The 19,288-nt window shown below is 40.0% G+C and overlaps 1 pseudogene; it reads right to left on the minus strand.

Annotated features, from left to right (window-relative positions):
* Window positions 1-612: 612 nt before the first annotated feature.
* Window positions 613-3,915, minus strand: LOC136482022 (uncharacterized; annotated as a pseudogene).
* Window positions 3,916-19,288: the final 15,373 nt, after the last annotated feature.

Genomic DNA, 19,288 nt, shown 5'->3' on the forward strand with positions numbered 1-19,288 from the left:
GGGCGGAGGCACGCGGCGCGCGATGTGGGCAAGCGGCCACCCCACCGGGGGGCTACGCTTCACGACTAGGGCACCACCGGGCCGGGCATGCGCAACGTGCGGAGGTGGCCATGCTTTGGGCCACGTTGAGAGAGAGAGAGGAAGGGAAGCTGGGGCGAAGACGATGACAATGTGGAGCCAGCAGCGTCGACCGGTGGGGGTGGAAGCGGCGGTGTCACCTACGGTGGCCGTGGGTACAGAGCGGAGTGCACGTCGATGGTTTCTTTTCTTTTCTTTTTGCGATGTTGGCGAGCGACGCCGTGTGTTGTAGGCGAGCGGCGTGAGCAGGTTGGTCCGTGTGGACGAACAGATGCCCGGGTCTAATCATTACCGTTCTAGCACAAGGAGTCTTATCACTTCACCACATAACCAGAACAACATGGCGAAGTGTGCCAAAGGCATGGACAACTTTTAATCCCATGACCCCATGGTAGATTCCTCTACAATACTGTCACACACAAGCCACATGCAACACGAGTAGCCAATGGCCCTATTCGCTTCGCTGAAAAGCCAGGTTGAAAAGTATTATTCGTTGATTTGTTACGAGAGAAAAATACTATACCCAGGCTGATAAGTTCAAGCGAACAGAGCATGTCTTCATTGCGGGTAAACAAAAACTATTCAACATTTCAAACCAACCTACAGAATTTGTGGGCCACTGCCCACTGCAGTGAAACTGCAAGTGGGCAACAGCTAACATTAGCTGCGTTCTGCAAATCAGTAGCATCATTACATAACAAAATTTGTCACAGCCAAGGAAACGTTTGCCACTTCGTGATCCAAGGATATCAGTGGAAGCCAACACCCAAGATCAAACATTCATACAAAGTTAATAGCTCCAAGCCAGATTCTGGAACTACCAAAAGACCAAATAACAGTGGTTAGTCATTTGTTGCTTCCAGCTGGGAGGCAGCCTGTTTGTTCTGCCTGATTGACCTTGGCACAAACGTAAGGCCACGAGAGCGACGGTGGCCAAAGGTTACGCTTGCAGGCGTAGAATCTGCTGTGCTCAACTTCGATACAGCAGAGGTGAGGTCATCAATCTTCTGTTCGACATCCATTTCGTTCTCCTTGGCCTCCTTATGCTGCTGCTTGCTCTCTTTCGAATCATTATGAGCATGTTGCTTCGGCCGATACCTCCAGTTTGTTTGCCTTGCACCTTTTCCATCGACGTCCATTGAATTGTCCCTTGTCTCTTCACCCTTGTGAGCAGTCTGCCTCCTCTGGGACTTTTGCCGCTGACGTTGGGAGGCCCGTGCCTTTTTGAAGAACTCAAATAATTTGGGAAATTGATGCTTATCAATGAGATGCTGCTGCCGACTCTTGTAACTCTTCAATTTCATGCCACAACCCTCCACCAAACACTCATACTGTTATGAAAAGTTGCAGGTATCAAGATACACGGTGATTGTGAGACTAAAAAGGACTTCTGTAAATTTGCAGAGAAAACAATAATAATGTTATATAAAAAGCTTATAAGCAGTATTAGGAAACTATGGTGACTGATTCTGATTTTAATATTACAGATGATTTGAGCTGATCAGTCTACGTTCTAAAAAGACGCTATACTTGAAATCCTCGTCTGTAAGTTTCTCTACAATTTGCGAATATGTAAAAGTAATCCATTTGTGTAACTGATAAACAAACATATGGCCATTACCATTGGAAAACCACGGGCAACTTTTGCTTGGAAATACGAGTCGTGTGTCTCAGAAACATGGATGCTGAGCAACCTCGAAGTTGGATAAACTCGTGAACATACAGAGCATGAAGCAGTATGGCGAGTGCCATAGTGGTCCTCAAACTCCTCCAGACAACCTAGATGGGCGCCACAACCAGCAATTGGGCAAAACACTGTGCTGCAAGAGTTTTTAAACACATGAGAAAATGAATAGGAAAAAATGTAATATGAGAAAGTACTCACTGCAGTGCATAGAACACAACATCTTGATGTTAGGAGAGTTTATTCCTTGTCTTGCATGAGAAGCCTTTTGGCCTTGAAACTGGTGACAAACATGCCTCATCAATCTATCCTAAGGGCCTCTGGTTAACTTTAAATAGACTTTTCCTTCAGTGTTACAGTAGGCAACTGTCTTGAAGGTGAGCAGACAATGTCTGGTTCTAGTTATACAGAAAGCACTCCCATATTCTTCTGTGTTGGTAAGACCAACCTATGTGACAAGTGACAGGGAACTCAAGGAGTCGGAAGCTCCTTTGGCGAAAAGAAGCATAATACAATGAGTCAATGAGAGCGTTCATGTAGAGTACACCTCAAAGGAGCGTCCATGTAGCTTTAGAACCCAAAGACAAAAACTCAAGGCAGTGTGAAATAAAGATAATATGCTGATGTAGAGACTAAATCCTTGAGTAAGAGAACAAGCTGTATTTGATAGACGCCAAGCATTCTAGAAGGGAAGAAAATGATGCGACTTCACTAACACCATTTATGGGATGGATAGGTTGGCATGGTGAACTATTTTGTCCTTGTGTTTCCTGCTACCGGCAGATTGTGCGTTAGGATGGTGCTTGTAGGCAGTGCCATGTCTTCCATTTACCCTCTTTTATTAGTCATATATGAGACCAAGCCTCTAAATTGTAACGGACATAAAACTGCAGTTACCAGGCATCAGGACCTAATGGTTACGTATCATCACAATTTACAAATTATGAACACCCCCCCCCCCCCCCCCCCCCCCCATATAACAAACCCATAGTATAGTACCAACCACAAGTTATCGTTGCTGAAACTGTATTGTGAATGAAGACCACAGATGTATGCATCTGATGCAGAAACATAATCCGCACTAATCTCAGGCATTAAAAGTAGGAGCCTGACTAAGTAACTTCTAGTTGCCTTTTATCAGTGATAATATGGAAACCAGAGAATTTCAGCTTAATTATTAGCTAATTATGGTGTTCTCCACTAGAGTCCCTACAATGGTTCATCAATGTCAACAAAGGTAAGTTCTTACCACGTGCTGGCTACTTCCATCTTCTCAAGCTGGTTGCGGTCATCTTCAGAGAGATCCAGGGCAAGCTTTCATGGCAAACAAAGAAACAAAAAGTAAGCAGAAATTATGTGCAAGCCTTGCACAACGAAAGGAGTCGACAAGCTGCAGGGAGCATCTAATTTCAGAACATCGAGGGTGCTCCTATCATGGTCACGGAACACGAATGGATAGCATCAATTCACTGCTAGAGCTCTCCGTAACTTCAACCCTATGGATCTGGATCAACCGCCCTACAGTACAGAGCACTAGGACCCGTACAAGCACAACCAATCCAAACCCCGAGAAACATCGCTCCCGGCAGTTTCGCGCGGGAAATCAAGGGCCGCCCGCCGCGCCGCTAACCCTCCGCGCTAAAATTGACTTGCCCGCATCGGAATTCGCATCGCCCCCAAATGGCCATGGGAACAAGAATCTCCTCAGGCATGCCGTACCGACGTGTTGGCAACAGGGATCAGCGTGCGTGAAGCGGAGGCAGGATAAAGGGATGGGAAAGGGAAGGGGGATTGAAACGTACGTGCTTGGCCAGGAGCTCGCGCTCGAGGTCCCCGGCGGCGAAGAAGGGGTCGTCGGGGGCGAGCCGCCGCCGTGCCGCCAACCAGAACCCTAGCTCCGGCCCTGTAGTAACCGCTGCCGCCTTGGGCGCCGCCTCGGCCGCCTCCTCCATGGCGTCGTCCGGCTTCTGCTGCATCCTGTCGATCCGGGCGGTCCTCACCGGGCCTCCGCTCGCCGCGTGAGGAGGAGAGAGGTAGGGGAGGGGGGAGGAATCAGGTTCTAATTCGAATTCGCAACGCGGCAGAACGCCGGCGAGGGGAGAGGATGGGGTCTCCCTGCGCGTGTGGAGCCGATGGGATGGACAGGAGTGGCCGATCCGTTTGTGGGCCGCCCGTGCGCTGGGAAAAAGGAGATCCGAATGGGCCATTGACGCTGATAAGTCGTAAGGCCTCGTTTGGCATCTGAGGCAGGTTAGCCCAGGGACACGACGCATCTGAGTGGCCGGTCCAATTTATACACCGTAGTCTAACATTTTTTTAGGAAACACCATAGTCTAACATTGCATGGTCTTCTATTCATTTGTGTTATATTTTACTGTGTATACGACTATAAAATTATAATTATTGGATGGTACATTTGCTATAGTATCAAGTTTGTATTATAATAGTTAAAAAACGTTGACCAAATTATTGGTCAAAGTTTATAATGTTTGACTGTTGACAGACGAAATTCCTTATAAACTGGACTGGAAGGAGTAACTTTTAAGCTTTTCAAAAACCAAACAGCTCGTATAAGCCAAAAGCCTTTTCAAAAACCAAACAGCTTGTATAAGCCAAAAGCCTATAGTGAGCTTTTGGCTTTTGGTTTCAGGGAGCTTTTTGGCTATTTAGAGGCCCAAAAGCTCATATGTAACCCAAACAAGCAGGTCCTGAATCTACGCAACCTCCATCATTTTTTTGGGACCTTACACGCCACTTTGCTTGGCAGGAAGTGGTTGAGGTCTGGATCTTTAGCTATGATAACCTTGAGCTCCTTGAGATGTTTCACTAAGTTTTTTGTTACCACAAGGTTGGAAGTGTTCTCACAAAGAGCTGGTGGTTTTGTGTACAACCTTGATTATTTATTGGAGCTCCCATAGCACATTATTTCACAAGAAGTGGTTGAGATTTATATTTTTGGCTATGAGATCTTTGACATTTTTTCCCTCAAAGGTTTCTTAGCTCTTTCTACAGCGGCCTGCATCGGTTCATAGTCCCTTGAACCCATGGTTGTGGCAGGCTATTCACCCATGCCAAAGGCGTACTTGGTGATATTGGGTGTGCCATGCCGAAGGCCGCCCCATTTCGGCATATATACTTTACCGTTTCAGGTGCGACAAGAAAATATGGAAAAAAAAATCGTGATTTAGTGGGCATGAAAGAGTTTTCCAATATAATGCCTCGTTAAAAACCCATACACCTCATACTTCATGATACGTTCCCTGCAAACAAAAAAGTGCAGTCCTTTTAGTGACAAAAAGATGTACACTAAGATCACTCTTAAGCATTCTCCTTGACTTGAAGTGCATCATCCACTTCTCAAAGCCTATTATTCTTCCAGGGAAGAGAGCTCCACATGAGCCAGAGAACACTATGGCCACTCCGATATTTTTTTTCTCGAACACACAAAAGGCTTGCACGTCTTTGCATTAAGTAGGAAGGAGTTTTGGATTACTAATGGCTGCGACTAGGGGTGCAAACGGATCAAATACAACAGATATCGCTGATATTGTATTTGTTTTCATATTCCTTTTCGGATTCGGATTCGGATTCAAATATGGATAGTATCAGCTATGTCAGATATGATACGAATGGATATCAATGTCATAAATATGCAATTTGAGTATTCGGATACGGATATGGTATCAGATGTTGAATATACGGACTCAAATAGAGACGGATTTGAACTTCTCTAAACGGATTTAGACTCGGATACGGTTGGGAAATATCCGTACCATTTGCACCCCTGGCTGCGACAAGCTGTTGATGACCCTTTGTCAAAGGCGTACGTGGTGATATTTGGGTGTGCCATGCCGAAGGCCACCCCATTTTGGCATATTTTACTGTTTCAGGCGCGACAAGGAAATATGGGGAAAAAAGCCATGATTTATTGGACATGAAAGATTTACACTAAGATCACTCTTAAGCATCGTTCTCCTTGACTTGTAGTGCCTCAACTACTTCTCAAAGTCTATTATTCTTCCAAGGAAGAGAGCTCCAAATGAGCCAGAGAACACTATGGCCAATTGGATTTTTTTTTCTCAAACACGCAAAAGACTTGCGCGTCTTTGCATTAAGTAGGAAGGAGTTTTGGATTACAAATGTTGTGGCAGCGCTCTAGGAGGCTCAACAAATTAGAGTGAAGCTCGTGCCCTCCCTATGGCCACTCGGATTTACCGTAACGATTGTATTAGTTTATTATATTGTGAATATATATTTACGATACATGTGTTACTATAACTAATGGTGGTATTTACCATGATGTAATAGTAAATTATTTGGGAAAGTTTTATTAAATCTAATTAATTTATTATTGTAAGGTTGATTTTTTTAATGCGTATCACATTTATAATTCTGGACAGGAGTACCTCATGCTAAGTACCATTCTGCTGCAAACTTTTCATGTGTCTGAGTAGAGGACCATTCGATCTTAAAATTGTGGGCGGTAGTTCTTATGGTGTTGGTGAAGTTTCTTGTGCCTATGTGACAATAAGATGCTGTCTGAATGTCGCAAGCAAGGTTATAGCTAGCTAACTTGGGAAAGCTGCAAGCACGCTGCTCGGCGTTTGTCTTTGCTTGTCGTCCTAGTCTTGCTTCATGCACTCATCAGTGCTCGATTGAGAAATGCCATTGACGCAGATTGTAGTATATGTATTGCAAGTTGCATGACCAATAGGGAGCAGGGCGCAGATGACAAGCAAGACTACGAAAAAGTTCACAAAGCAGATGCTCGTTCCAGCCTACAGTTCAGGTTTGTCTTTACTTGTGCATGACTGAACCATATAACAGGCAACTGCACGTGCCTTCTTTTTTGGGGGCAATTTGGCACTTCTCATGAATTCGCTTTAATTCTGAAAAATGTAGCGCTTGAACTTTAGGTCCATTTTTTAAATAAGTTTAGTTGAGTTCCCTGGTAAATTTTCTTGTAAAGAACATCAATACCAATTATGTATCTGATTTGGTTGGGTTCTTTGTGACATAAACTTTGAAGTATGGTTTAAAGTCCTAGACTTGGTATAGATGCTTGTATTTTTCATTAATTTTTTTCAGCATTAGGCGTCTTACCTATTGACAGCAAGATGCCTATAGGAACATTAACAATCTCAACATCTGATGACTAAATCTCTCAGTGGTTTTCATATAATATGTTGTGTGTATATGCATTTAGAAGAGTGAGTATGTATACATGCATATAAGCGTCTATGTTTGTAATGCGCACGTAACCGATGATACATTATCGTCAGTGCCATCCTCTTGAGCAATTTAAATTTTGGCCACATGAGACGAAAAATATAATTTCTTATTCTTGGCTCAAGCCCGGAGCAGCTAATGCCTCTGGTACAATAGAGCTAATATACTTCCCCCACTTTTTATATTATATGGAAGAAGAAAGACAAGGAGGGAGGAAGAAGAAAAGAAAGAAAAAAGAAGAAAGCATTCCTTATCCTCAGGTTCCGCATGTATCCGCCCAGCCCAATTTCTAACTAGGATTTTTATGACTCATTATTTCCTCTCTTCCAAGCTCTTCTAACGACAGATGGTACTTAGCAACAATTGCTACCAAATAAATATCTAGGTTCTAAACCTTTAGTGCAAGTAGAACGTAAACGAGGTGATTCATATTTTTGGGCTAGCTTCTGAAAAATATGATTTTCTCTACTTTGGATCTTTTATTATTAAAGATGGATCACATGTTAGATTCTAAAAAGACAAATGGTTAGGCAATGAGAGTTTGATTAACCAGTATCCTGGTTTATACAACATTGTTAGGCCAAAAATTGTCGCAATTTTAGAAGCACTGGGTTCTTATCCACCTAATTTTTCCCGGAGACGAGATCTAATAGGTCCTAAATTAGTGTAGTGGAATCATCTGTTAGCACGCCTGGCTAATATTTTGTTGTTACAAGGTCATAATGTATTTTACTGGTCGAATGGGCAATTCTAGGTGAAATCGCCTTATAAAGCAATGATACAAACCTGGGTTCCTAATCTGAATAAACGGTTATGGAAACTAAAAGTATCTCTTAAGCTAAATATTTTTCTGTGGTATCTAAGGAGGGGTAGTGTTAACAAAAGACAATCTAATTAAGCGTAATTGGCATGGAAACAAAACTTGTTGCTTCTGTCATGAAGAGGAGACAATTCAGCACTTGTTTTTTTGACTGCCGTTCCACACTCTTCATTTGGAGTTTTTCTCAAGTAGCCTTTGACCTAACAAAACCCCAAAGTGTAGAACATATACATGTTTGGTGGCTGACTAAATGGAGTTACAAAACATCTGAGATCATTAGTTCTGCTTGGGGCAGCTAGCTGTGACTTGCTGGTCTATTTGGTTACACAGGAATGGTTTTGTTTTTGAAAAGAAAAAAACTTAACTCTCCTTTGCAGGTTATCTATGCAATCTCCCACAGGCTCCTTTCATGGGCTATCCTTCAGAGTTTGGAGTTCCAGGATATAGTTGTGGCGGCATCGTGACGTTTGGAGCATGTGGCGAAGGATATCTTTACATGAACATATGGGTGACGATCTAGTCTTAGGATTAAATGTTACTAGAGTATGCTCAATCATTTATCTGTAGTTGTGTGCCTATCCTTTAGGTAGCGGCTTTCCAAAGCCGTGTATCAATTTGATGTACTGCTCATGGAATGCAAAAAAATCTTCAGTTCCCAAAAAAACTCTTTTTCTTTTGGACAAATGACTCTCTTTTTTAATGACTTTAAGCCACTTTGCTCAGATTCATCCCCAACCGTATGGTCACAACCATATCCCGTACCTTTAGGGTGCTGCTAGGCACTACCCTATTTTTCGACATCACTGTCGGTTCAAAATCCCCCTTCACTGTCGGATTTTGAACTGGCAGTGGCATACCGACAATGATGTGGGGTTGACATCACTGTCGGTTCTTTTGAACCGACACTAATGTGATTTTTAGAAAATCCAAGAAAGAGGCCGAAAAAGTAAGGAATTGTTTTTTTTAATTTCGGGAGAGGCCCCATTGGACAGCCACACGGTCGTGCATCACAAGTCACAAGTCACGCGATTTTTCACGCGAAAAACACAAACTTTGTGGCCACAGACGCTCGAACCCCTGACCTCCTGCTTCGTGCCTTCAGCCCCTAACCACTCCACCTGCAAGTTGTGTGTGTCCGAATGAGATTTTGGTCCTAGCCATTTTATGTTTATCTGATTTTGAAATGAGTATTTGGGACCCTAAACGAATTCAAATGAAAAAGTTGTCAACTATAAATATTTTATAACTTTTCGAGATCTACAACTTTCATTTTGGTAGTTTCTCCATCCGAGATCGTTTATAAAATTTGAATTTCAAATTTGATAAATTCAAATGTAGTTTTCCATGACAAGATGATTTTAAATTAAAAAGTTATCAACTACAAAGTTCCATAACTTTTTGAGATCTACAACTTTCGTTTTAGCTGTTTATCCATCCGAGGTCATTTAAAAAATTCAAATTTTAAATTTATGGAAATTCAAACGTAGTTTTTCTTGACAAGATGATTTCAAATAAAAAAATTGTGAACTACAAAGTTTCATAACTTTTTGGGATCTACAACTTTCATTTCGGTAGTTTCTCCATCTGAGGTCGTTTACAAAATTTGAATTTCAAATTTTAAAAATTCAAACGTAGTTTTCCTTGACAAGATGATTTCAAATCAAAAAGTTGTCAACTACAAAATTTCATAACTTTCCGAGATCTACAACTTTTATTTTGATCATTTGATTATTTATTCATCCGACATAGTGGTAGTAACATTATTCACAAATATAAAATATCTCTCTTATAGTTTATGAATTTATAAGAGAGATACGTAAATTTTGAGAACAGTGTCACTACCACTTTATTGGATGAAAAAAATGACCAAAATAAAAGTTATAAATCTTGATAAGTTCTACAGCTTCTATGTTCATGACTTTTTCAGCTGAAATCATTTTGTGTTCCAAAATGATGTTTGAAGTTGCCATCTTTTGAAATTCAAAATTCAAATAGATAAAACATAGTCACATGAAAAGATGGATAAAATAATAGCTGTAAGAACACAATAAATTGATAGAACATGATTTTATAATTTTTTATGAAAAAAATCATTAAATTTAAAGTTACTACGAGGGAGAAAGACTAGTTATAAATTTTAACAAGAGATTAAAAAGAGAAATCAGAGTTCAACAATTTTAAAATTTAATTTCAAACAGCATTTTGAAGTAGTAAATGATTTCAAATAAAAAAGTTGTCAACTATAAAGTTGCATAACTCTTCGAGATCTATAACTTTTATCTTGAGCGTTTCTCCATCCGAGGTCGTTTGAAAAATTCAAATTTTTAATTTGGGAAATCAAACGTAATTTTCATTAGATAGATGATTTTAAATAAAAATATTTGGACATCCAAACGATCTCAAATTAAAAAAGTTTAAACTACAAAGTTGTAGATCTCGTCGAGTACTACAACTTTGATATAAAGTTCGTCTTAATCGGATATCATATGAGAAACTTATGAAGTTTTCTTACAGCATATCACTGTTAGTTCAAGCCACGAACCGATGGTGATAGTATCAGTGTTGGTTCTTGGTTAAAACCGGTAGTGATGACCCAATATCACTGTCGGTTCTTGGCTAAAATCGACAGTGATATGAACCGACAGTGAAGACCCGAATATCAGTATCGGTTGATCCTATTACTACCGATTTTAGCTAAAAACCGATAGTGATGGACTATCACAGTCGATTTCTTAAAATCCGACAGTAATAAGGTCAACAGTGATGTCCAATTCTACAGTGAGGGTCTCGCCGGCGGAACCCTAACTTCGCGCCGGCAATGCGCGCCAAATAATTTCCCGCGCTGCGCGTGGTTACGTCTAGTCCACCGTTACTCACGTGGCCCACGGCCCACCCAACATCCACGTCACTCGCGCACTAAAGAACGGAGGACGCTCGACTCGCACAACCGTCACTAGCGGCTAGCGCACTAAAGAACGCAGGGCGCTCGACTCGCACAAAGACACCGTGAGCGTCGTACCTAGAGAAGGAAAATAAATAGAAATATATATATATATATATAAACAAAAATAATATATGGGAGAGGTTGAACACTAGATCAAAAGGCTAAAATAATCATTTCTCACAACTACACCGTACGATAGAGTATTTAAATCTAATAAAAAATATTCCATCCTCACAAGAATAATGTTTTAGATAAAAAAAATACCATGTGACATCTTATGAAATATATAAAAAAGCTATGTGAGAGATAAAACAAAATAAAATATAAAAAATAGCATATACTGTCAGAAGTAATAGAGGAAACAAGAGAAAAGAATCTAAATCATCAAAGAACATCACATGAATACTAATTGAATGACCTAAAAAATAAATACCATTGAACATCTCACGGTTACGATATAAATACTCAAAGATAATCGTAGAACATCTTAGTAATAGAATACGAACATTCTAAAATATATTGTAGAACATTATAGGTATACTACGTGAACATCACAAAAATATATCATAGAACATCACTTGTATACCACGTGAACATCACACAATACATCATAGAACATCACATGTATACTATATGAACATCACAAAATATATCATAGAACACCGTGTGTATAACATCATAAAATACATTATAGAACATCATATGTATACTACACAAACATCATAAAATATTTCATAGAACACCGTGTGTATACCATGTGAACATCACATGTATATTACGTTAACATCATAAGGTATATCACAGAACATCACAAAATATCTAATAGAACATCACATGTATACTACATGCACAAAATACACTATAGAACATCACATGTATACTACGTGAGCATCACAATAAATATCATAGAGCATCATTGTATACTATGTGAATATTCAAAAAATAAATAATAGAACATCTTATGAAATAAAAAATAAAAAAAGTAAACATGAAAAAAATAATTAATAAGGATAAAATAGGAAAAAGAAAAATAAAAACTCTACAAACAACATAATGAAAAAAGAAATAAAAATAAAAAGAATAAAACATAAGAAAAAAGTGAGACAAAACAAACAGAATAATTAATTATAGTAAAGTAAAAAACAAATAAAAGAAAGATAAAAAATATTAGAATGAAAATAATAATAATAATTCGCATAAGACAAAAAGAAAAAGAAAAAAGAAATATAAATTGAAGCATGAAAAGAAAAAGAATAAGAAATATAAATTGAAGCGTGAAAAGAAAAAGAAAGAAAAAGAACAAGGAAAAAGAAAGAAAAGAAAAGAAAAAAGAACAGGAATTTGTTTAGAAAAGATAAGAAAATAAGAAGCATGAATCAAAGAAAAACATGATTAGAAAAGAAACAAGAAATACACAGAAAGTTAAATAAAAAGAGAAAGAAAAACGTATGAAAAGAAAATGAAAATGAAAAAGAAAAAAGGAAAAATAAATATATAATAAAAAAGGAAACTAAGAGAAACACGTACTCTACCTTCCTACCGCAGGCTGGATCCCGTGTCGTCCAGCCACGGCGCCACCGAGCGAGTCCAAGGCCGTGAGACGCGTGCCAGTCCGCGCGTGGTTTTGGCGCGCTTATCCAGATGGCGCTGTTCGGCGGAAGGATCGGGCCTGGCCGTTCGGACCTGATGATTCCCGGTACCTCTAGCAACAAAACCCCTATACAACATCTACTCAAATGAATCCAGTACTTCTTTTCACATGTCTTTCTTCTTAGGGTCTGTTTGGTTGGACTTTTGGCTTTGGCTTTTGGCCCCAAAAGTCAAAAGCCCAACCAAAGAGGCTGCTTTTCCAGGCGGCTTTTTCAGAAACAGCTGTTTTTCCGTAGTACAGTTTTGAAAGCTGGTTTGACCCTGCTTTTGGCTTTTGGCTTTCTGCTTTTCAAAATTGGTAGAATAAAAAGCTCTTCCATAGTTGTTTCAAGAGAGATAAAGATAGAAGGTATATTTTATACTTATTTAACCAAACAACTTTCAGCTTTTCTACAACCCACAGTCCACAGCAGCTTTCTCACAGCTCACAGCCCACAGCAGCTTTTTCCCACAGTCACAGCTCAACCAAACACACCCTTAATCGTAAACGAGCTTCTCTTAGTTTGATTTGGTCATGCTTGATCTCCAAAATCTTGCTCTCCTATAGTCATCCCCAATTTTAGTGCCACTAGTACAAAAATGGGCTTTACTCCCGATTGGGAAACCCCTTCAGTCCTGGTTTTTGAACCAGGAGCACGAATCCGAGACTAAAGGGCCCCTCCTTTAGTCCCGGCTTCTCGCCCGGGACTAAAGGTGCATCTTTAGTCCCGGTTGGTAAGACCAACCGGGACTAAAGAGGCCTCTCGGCCTGGCCACGTGGGGTGGCCCTTTAGTCCCGGTTGGTATTACCAACTGGGACTAAAGGTTTTCTTTTTTTTTTGTTTCTATTTTCAATTGATGATTCGTTTTGGTTTTCGAATAGGTTTTCGAATACGCATTCTACCCTGCTAGTAATATACGTATTCTACACGTTTATAATGTTCGAACATTTTGTACAAACTAAAGTATGAAACCAACGTATATATTACATGCATATACATATATTGTACGTTATTTTATGTACATAATATATATATATATATATATTACAAATAAAGCTTGCATTGTATATTCTATCATACCCTTGGGATAACAAATTCACTCCATCTGGTTTGGCTTCCATGTTTCGTTGACGTCATTGTAGAACTCGCCGGCGGGGTTGAGGACCTGGTCATTAAAAAATCCTGCTATGGTCTCTTGAATTGCTTTCAGTTGGTCACGTCGTATTACTTTTTCCTTCAACCATAGAGTCTTCAATAAAAGTTAAAGGAAAAGTATATATATATATATATATATATATATATATATATATATGTGTGTGTTGGTCACGTGATTACTTATATATATGAGCAACAAAAGAAATTGTGAATATATGAATATATTTATATAACGTACTTTAAGGATATCTTCAGGAGTTTTTTTTGCGTATGCCATGATGAACTCACAAACATAGTATCCGTAGTAGTTGTTCCCCTGTTCTTGCCTCAGAACCCACTTTTACGAGAAAAAAGATCCGGTGAATTGAAAGCATGCATGGTGTTAATTGAATTATATATATATAAATGTAGCCAGTACTTACTTTGTGTGCGATTATATCCAATGGCGCTTTGCAATGTTTCATGTGGTGTTCCTCAATGAAACTTTTCTAAACACTGTGCCCAATAAAATAAAAAATTAATTTGGCCTTTAATAATTGTTGCAGTTAAGAGATCGGGGTATATATAGTTGCTAGAGAGACCAAATTACCCTTGGATAATATCTATCATGTCTTGGTACTCTGTTTGCTCTTTTCTTAACGAGTCTAAGATGCTCAACCGACTATTGGTCATATTGATGACCATCAATATCCAGTGATTGCTGCATATGTTTTTATACACAAATATGATCGACATTAATTAGAGTCTATATATATATATATATATATATATATATATATATATATATATATATATATATATATATGGGAGATATCTTAGCTAGTAAGCAAATAATTGAACAAATATTCATATGATCGACATTAATTATTTAACACTCACTTGAAGTTGTAGGGGAAGAGTATGTTCTTATTTTGTTGGTTCACTAAGAACCTCATGAGATTTTTCTCGAGTTTAGCTTTCCATTGAGGCGGGGGATTAGGGTGTTTGAATACGACATTTGGATCAATGAAACAAACATCATTATCATTTCTCTTTCTGAGTTCTGTCATCTTATATCTGCATATATAAAAATATAGTGTGAGGATATATAATTTATATATATACATGTAGCTTTATATATATACTTTCATAGTAGAAAATAATCATACTTACAGACAATAGCAGCTAATGTGACTTTTGTCGAGAGAGTCCAGGTGGCATAGTTGGTGTAATTCTACAAACTCGACATATATAATGTCATCGCCACGAAAGTAATGTTGGTTTCTAACTCTGACAGGAACAAAGGCCTCTCCCCATTCACACGCCGCCATGTACCACTTGTTTAGCAGATACATTTGCGTACCCAGTTCACCTAAGGCCTCAGGGTTGTATAGACTCTTTTCATGTTGAAATTTTTTCCAAGGATCCACTTTCGGAGCAGATGGTCCTTCAGCGAGCACTTGGGCAAGGTCCAAACTAGTTTCCTCGTAAAACCGAGCCAGCTCCTCAAAATCGATGTCTAAGTCTAAGTTCGAACCATATTCATTACGAACGACAAGAGGAGGGACTGATTGTTGCGATTATTGTCCGAGTTGTGCAACACCTTTCCCTGATCTAGTCTTTTTCTACGCCGCCTCAAATGACTTGGTGAGAGAGCGGTCGTAGTCCAATTTTGGTAGGGTCTTTTGAGATTCCCGCTTGTTCTGGTCCACCTTCTTTTTTAGAAGATCTGGAGGTAGGTAGAAGTACGGTTTCTCCGGGTTCTCCCACGCTTCTCGTTGCTTTTTTACTTTTTCGAAGAAACTGTCCACATCTTTTTGTACTGCAGCATTTAATTTCTTTTCACTTTTCTCATAAGACAGTTTTTAGGGAATAACTGGATTAGATGTGGCTTTCTTCTTTGCCGGCTGGTGGGCCAACGGCTTTGTTTGCGGGGCGGACCTCTTAGGAATTGGCTTCTTCTTAGTCATCAAGGGAGGCAGGGAAGGCGTTGGAGACCTCCTTGGAGGCGTTGGAGACCTCCTTGGAGGTGGCGGCGGTAGCGGCGTTGCCACCAAATTTCTCGGAGCACTATGATGATCTGGAGATTGGATAATTGGACTTAGGTTGGCGGAGACCCTGCTGTGTGAGTATAAAAAAGAATAATTAGGTATAAGAAATTGTTATTTTTAATCATGCATGTCAATAGAAAATTAGTGAAATTTTTTTTGTTCACTTTTGTCCGCACCAATTGTCTGGCAATTGAGGAAGCGGTGGTGGACTAGAGACCCCAGGAATAATGATGTAGCGCTTGCGCCATAGTATGAATGTCTTCTCTGCTTCTCCTAGAGTCTTCTCCCCATCACCTCCTAGAATGTCAAGAGCCAGATCACTAAAACCTTTGTTAACTCTATCCATTGAGACGCTAACATATCCAGGTGGTATTATTGCCCCATGGATTCTTGGTGTCTTGGTAGGATCTAGAGGAGAAAAAACACCGAGAGCCACCATGATTGTGGCATTCTCTTTTAGAATATGTAGCTCACATGATGTAAACGGTGCAGTGATGTCATCCACAGGGAAACGTAGCATTGTGTCATCTTGATTTGGTAACTCCGTGGAAGCGCAGCTGCTTTTCAACTGACCAGGGGGCTAATATTAATGTTGATTCCTGCATCTAATGCCTGCCTTTGGGCACTCATTGCTATTTGCACTTGCTTTATGATTTCGTCTTGCATTCTAGCTTGCATGTTTTTTTCGCGCTCTTGTGCTTGAAGCAACGCCTTCCGTGACTCACGAACATATTCCTCCAACCTGCTGATCTGCGCTGCTTCCTCATCCTTCCTTCTCTGCCGGCTTCTATAGGTATCTCTGTCGTTAGGGAAACCATGCTCCCAAGAAATGTTCCGTCCTAAACCTCTTATTCGGCCACTATGTTCAGTAGTCCCGATGGCATACGTCAGTTCATCCTTCTCTCTATTGGGCCTGAATGCACCAATAGCTTTAGCTTGTAGAGTATAAGATAATCTTTGTGTTGCTCTTTTGAGTTTTGGGCCATGAACCAGCTTCCCGGTCTCTAGGTCCAGTCTTCCCACATGAGCGAAAAACCAATTCTTCGCGCATTTGGGCCAATTGAGTGATTCTGGTGTGATACCCTTGGCAAGAATGTCCGCTTCCATTTTTTCCCACTTGGGAATGGCAGTCGCGTAGCCACCTGATCCCATGCCATGGTGGTATACCTTCTATCGGGCATTCTCTTGGTTCCTTCTCACCCGTTCCTCACCCTCTTCTGATGTCTTGTACTGTACAAAATCATTCCAGTAGGGCCTCAACTTCACGAGCGGGCCACTAGTATTGAAATTCGGTGTTAGGTTCTTCTTGACGTATTTCATGTATAGGGATTTCTTCCAAGTCTGGAATTATGTGGCCACCTTCTTCATAGCCCACTTTCAAACTAGCTCCTTCAATTCATTATCGTTGATATCATCATAATCATCCGCTTGCAACGTGAAATGTTGAAGGATATCATCCCAAATTAAATTCTTATCAAGATCTGAGACAAAACTAACATGAGGCTCGTTGATCTTTTGCTTCTATTCATGGGCACTGATTGGAAGTCTGTCCCTTACAAGGTACCCATAGTGTTGCACGAATTTCCTTGCATGTGGACCAAGTGGTTCGCCTGTCTCGATATTGAATTCCGATATTATGTAGCGCCCCTCCAATGGCTTTTTCGGGCCTCGAATATTTTTGCTTTTCGCCGTTGTGGTCGTCGATCCAAAGGGCTACATATAAAAAAAGAATAAATAAATATCATGTGTACACATAATAGATGATAGATATTCAAATATATATATACAATATTCAAATATATATATAAATATATATACCTCGCCAGTATTTTCTTGCACAATATTTTCTTGGTTTTCTTCAAGAGCCAGGTATTGACTCCCATTATCTACATCCTGCTGGTCACCATCTGCAAATTGAGTGCCGGTGTTGATAATATTCATCATTTCTTCATCCATGTTGTCTCTCGGGGCAGCCATCTAGCTTTTATTCCACTAGATATATCTATAAAAAATAAAACATGTTTCAATAAATAACCATCCGTACTAGTTGACCTTGCTTACGTGATCATCTCGGCGAGCATTTCTCCACCGGATGGCACCGTACTTGTCCAAGGAAGAGCTTCGATTCTACGAGGAAGGGAACACGGTCTTCCACGACCGTTGCCGCTCTCCCTTGTACACTCAAAGCTCCTCTTTGACGTCTGTTACCGCTCGGCAGAGAACATGCTCGCCGAGATGAACATGGTCCGCAAATTCAACTAATACGGATGTTGCCACTTTGATATGTTGAATTATTGACACTTATTTATGTTAATTGTTAAATAATTTCAATTTATGCATAAATTCTATTAATTTATGAAATCATGCTCAAATATGTGTTCTATATTTGCTACATATTATAAATTAGAACTGTATGGTGTTATACAAGCCAAATATTAGGCTTTAGGAGTTTAGGTTGTTAACAAAATGAACAACCTATCATGCAGGCTCAAAAATACTAGGTCATAGTTCAATTGGTCAGAATCTTTGTGGTGAAACATGTCCATATAGTTTGAGTCTCAGCATGAATGCTAGTATTTGTGGTTAATTATTTTTTAATGGTAAACAACGTGTAACACCTCTAGTGTTTTGACCTAACACTAAAATTTGACATGTCATCATATGCATTGCAAAGCATTCATGAAGTAGAAAATTTTGAATGCATTCACTAATAAGCTTTATTTCATAATGTTGTTATTTCATGTGATGTGATTCAAAACCTTAAATAAAGATCATGACCACAAGGGTCAAATTTCATGTGATCATGTGAGGTCATGTGTCATTTGACTCAAATAACCCTAATGGGCCATGTTACTGGTCAAAAATCAAAGTTAAAGTAAAAGGAAAACAAATCAAATTTGAATTCATATTCAAATTATAAAAGTCCTTTTTGCCCCTTTTGACTAATTCAAAATCCATGTGGAATTTGGGGTTGAGGCAAAAAGCAAAGTTGAAGATTAATTTATAAGGATCAACTTTGGTATTCAAAGTTTTTCAAGTTTACATATAAAATCTGGAGTAATTTTGAAATGATTCAAATACTCAAATGCACCCCAAATTCAAATTTCAAAATGGAGGCAGAATTTGAAAATGTTCCTTGAAGAAAAGTTGTAGAGTTTGAAAAGTTGAGCAACTTTCATTTTTGGAGATTTTCAACTTCTTTAGAAAAATTTGGAGTAATTTGTAAAATGAACTCAGTGGCAAATCTGTAATTATTTCAAAATTTCAGATAACTACAGGGCGCCACCGCCTCACCGCCGGCGTCCTTTCTCCGGCCTTCCAGGCGCGCCTGCGACCGCCCTTGGCTTCACGCTGGCGCGGGGAGCACGCTGCGTGTCGAGTCCGCGCGCTCCTGGCCGAGCTATAAGAACCAGACGACGCCGTTCACTTTTCTTCCTCCTCTCTGTTTTCCTGACGCCGCCATCTCAACTCCGGCGAGCTTTTCTCGTCTCCTCAGCGCAAGCAAGCCCCGTAAAAGCCGTGTTCCAGTTCCGCCTGCTCCTTGCGCATCCGACCGAGCTGTTGCTACCACCTAATTTTGCCGAGAGCTCGTGGTACACGTTCATCTTCCTCGCGGCCGGCGACCTCAACGTAAGCTCTGATTCACCATGGCCAGCCTCGTCCGGTGAGCCGTTGCCCTTGCTGGTTGACTTTATGGATTCGCCTCGATGCTGTAGT

The sequence above is a fragment of the Miscanthus floridulus genome, chromosome 9 (assembly GCF_019320115.1).
Source record: "Miscanthus floridulus cultivar M001 chromosome 9, ASM1932011v1, whole genome shotgun sequence".
In the NCBI taxonomy this organism is placed as follows: Eukaryota; Viridiplantae; Streptophyta; class Magnoliopsida; order Poales; family Poaceae; genus Miscanthus; species Miscanthus floridulus.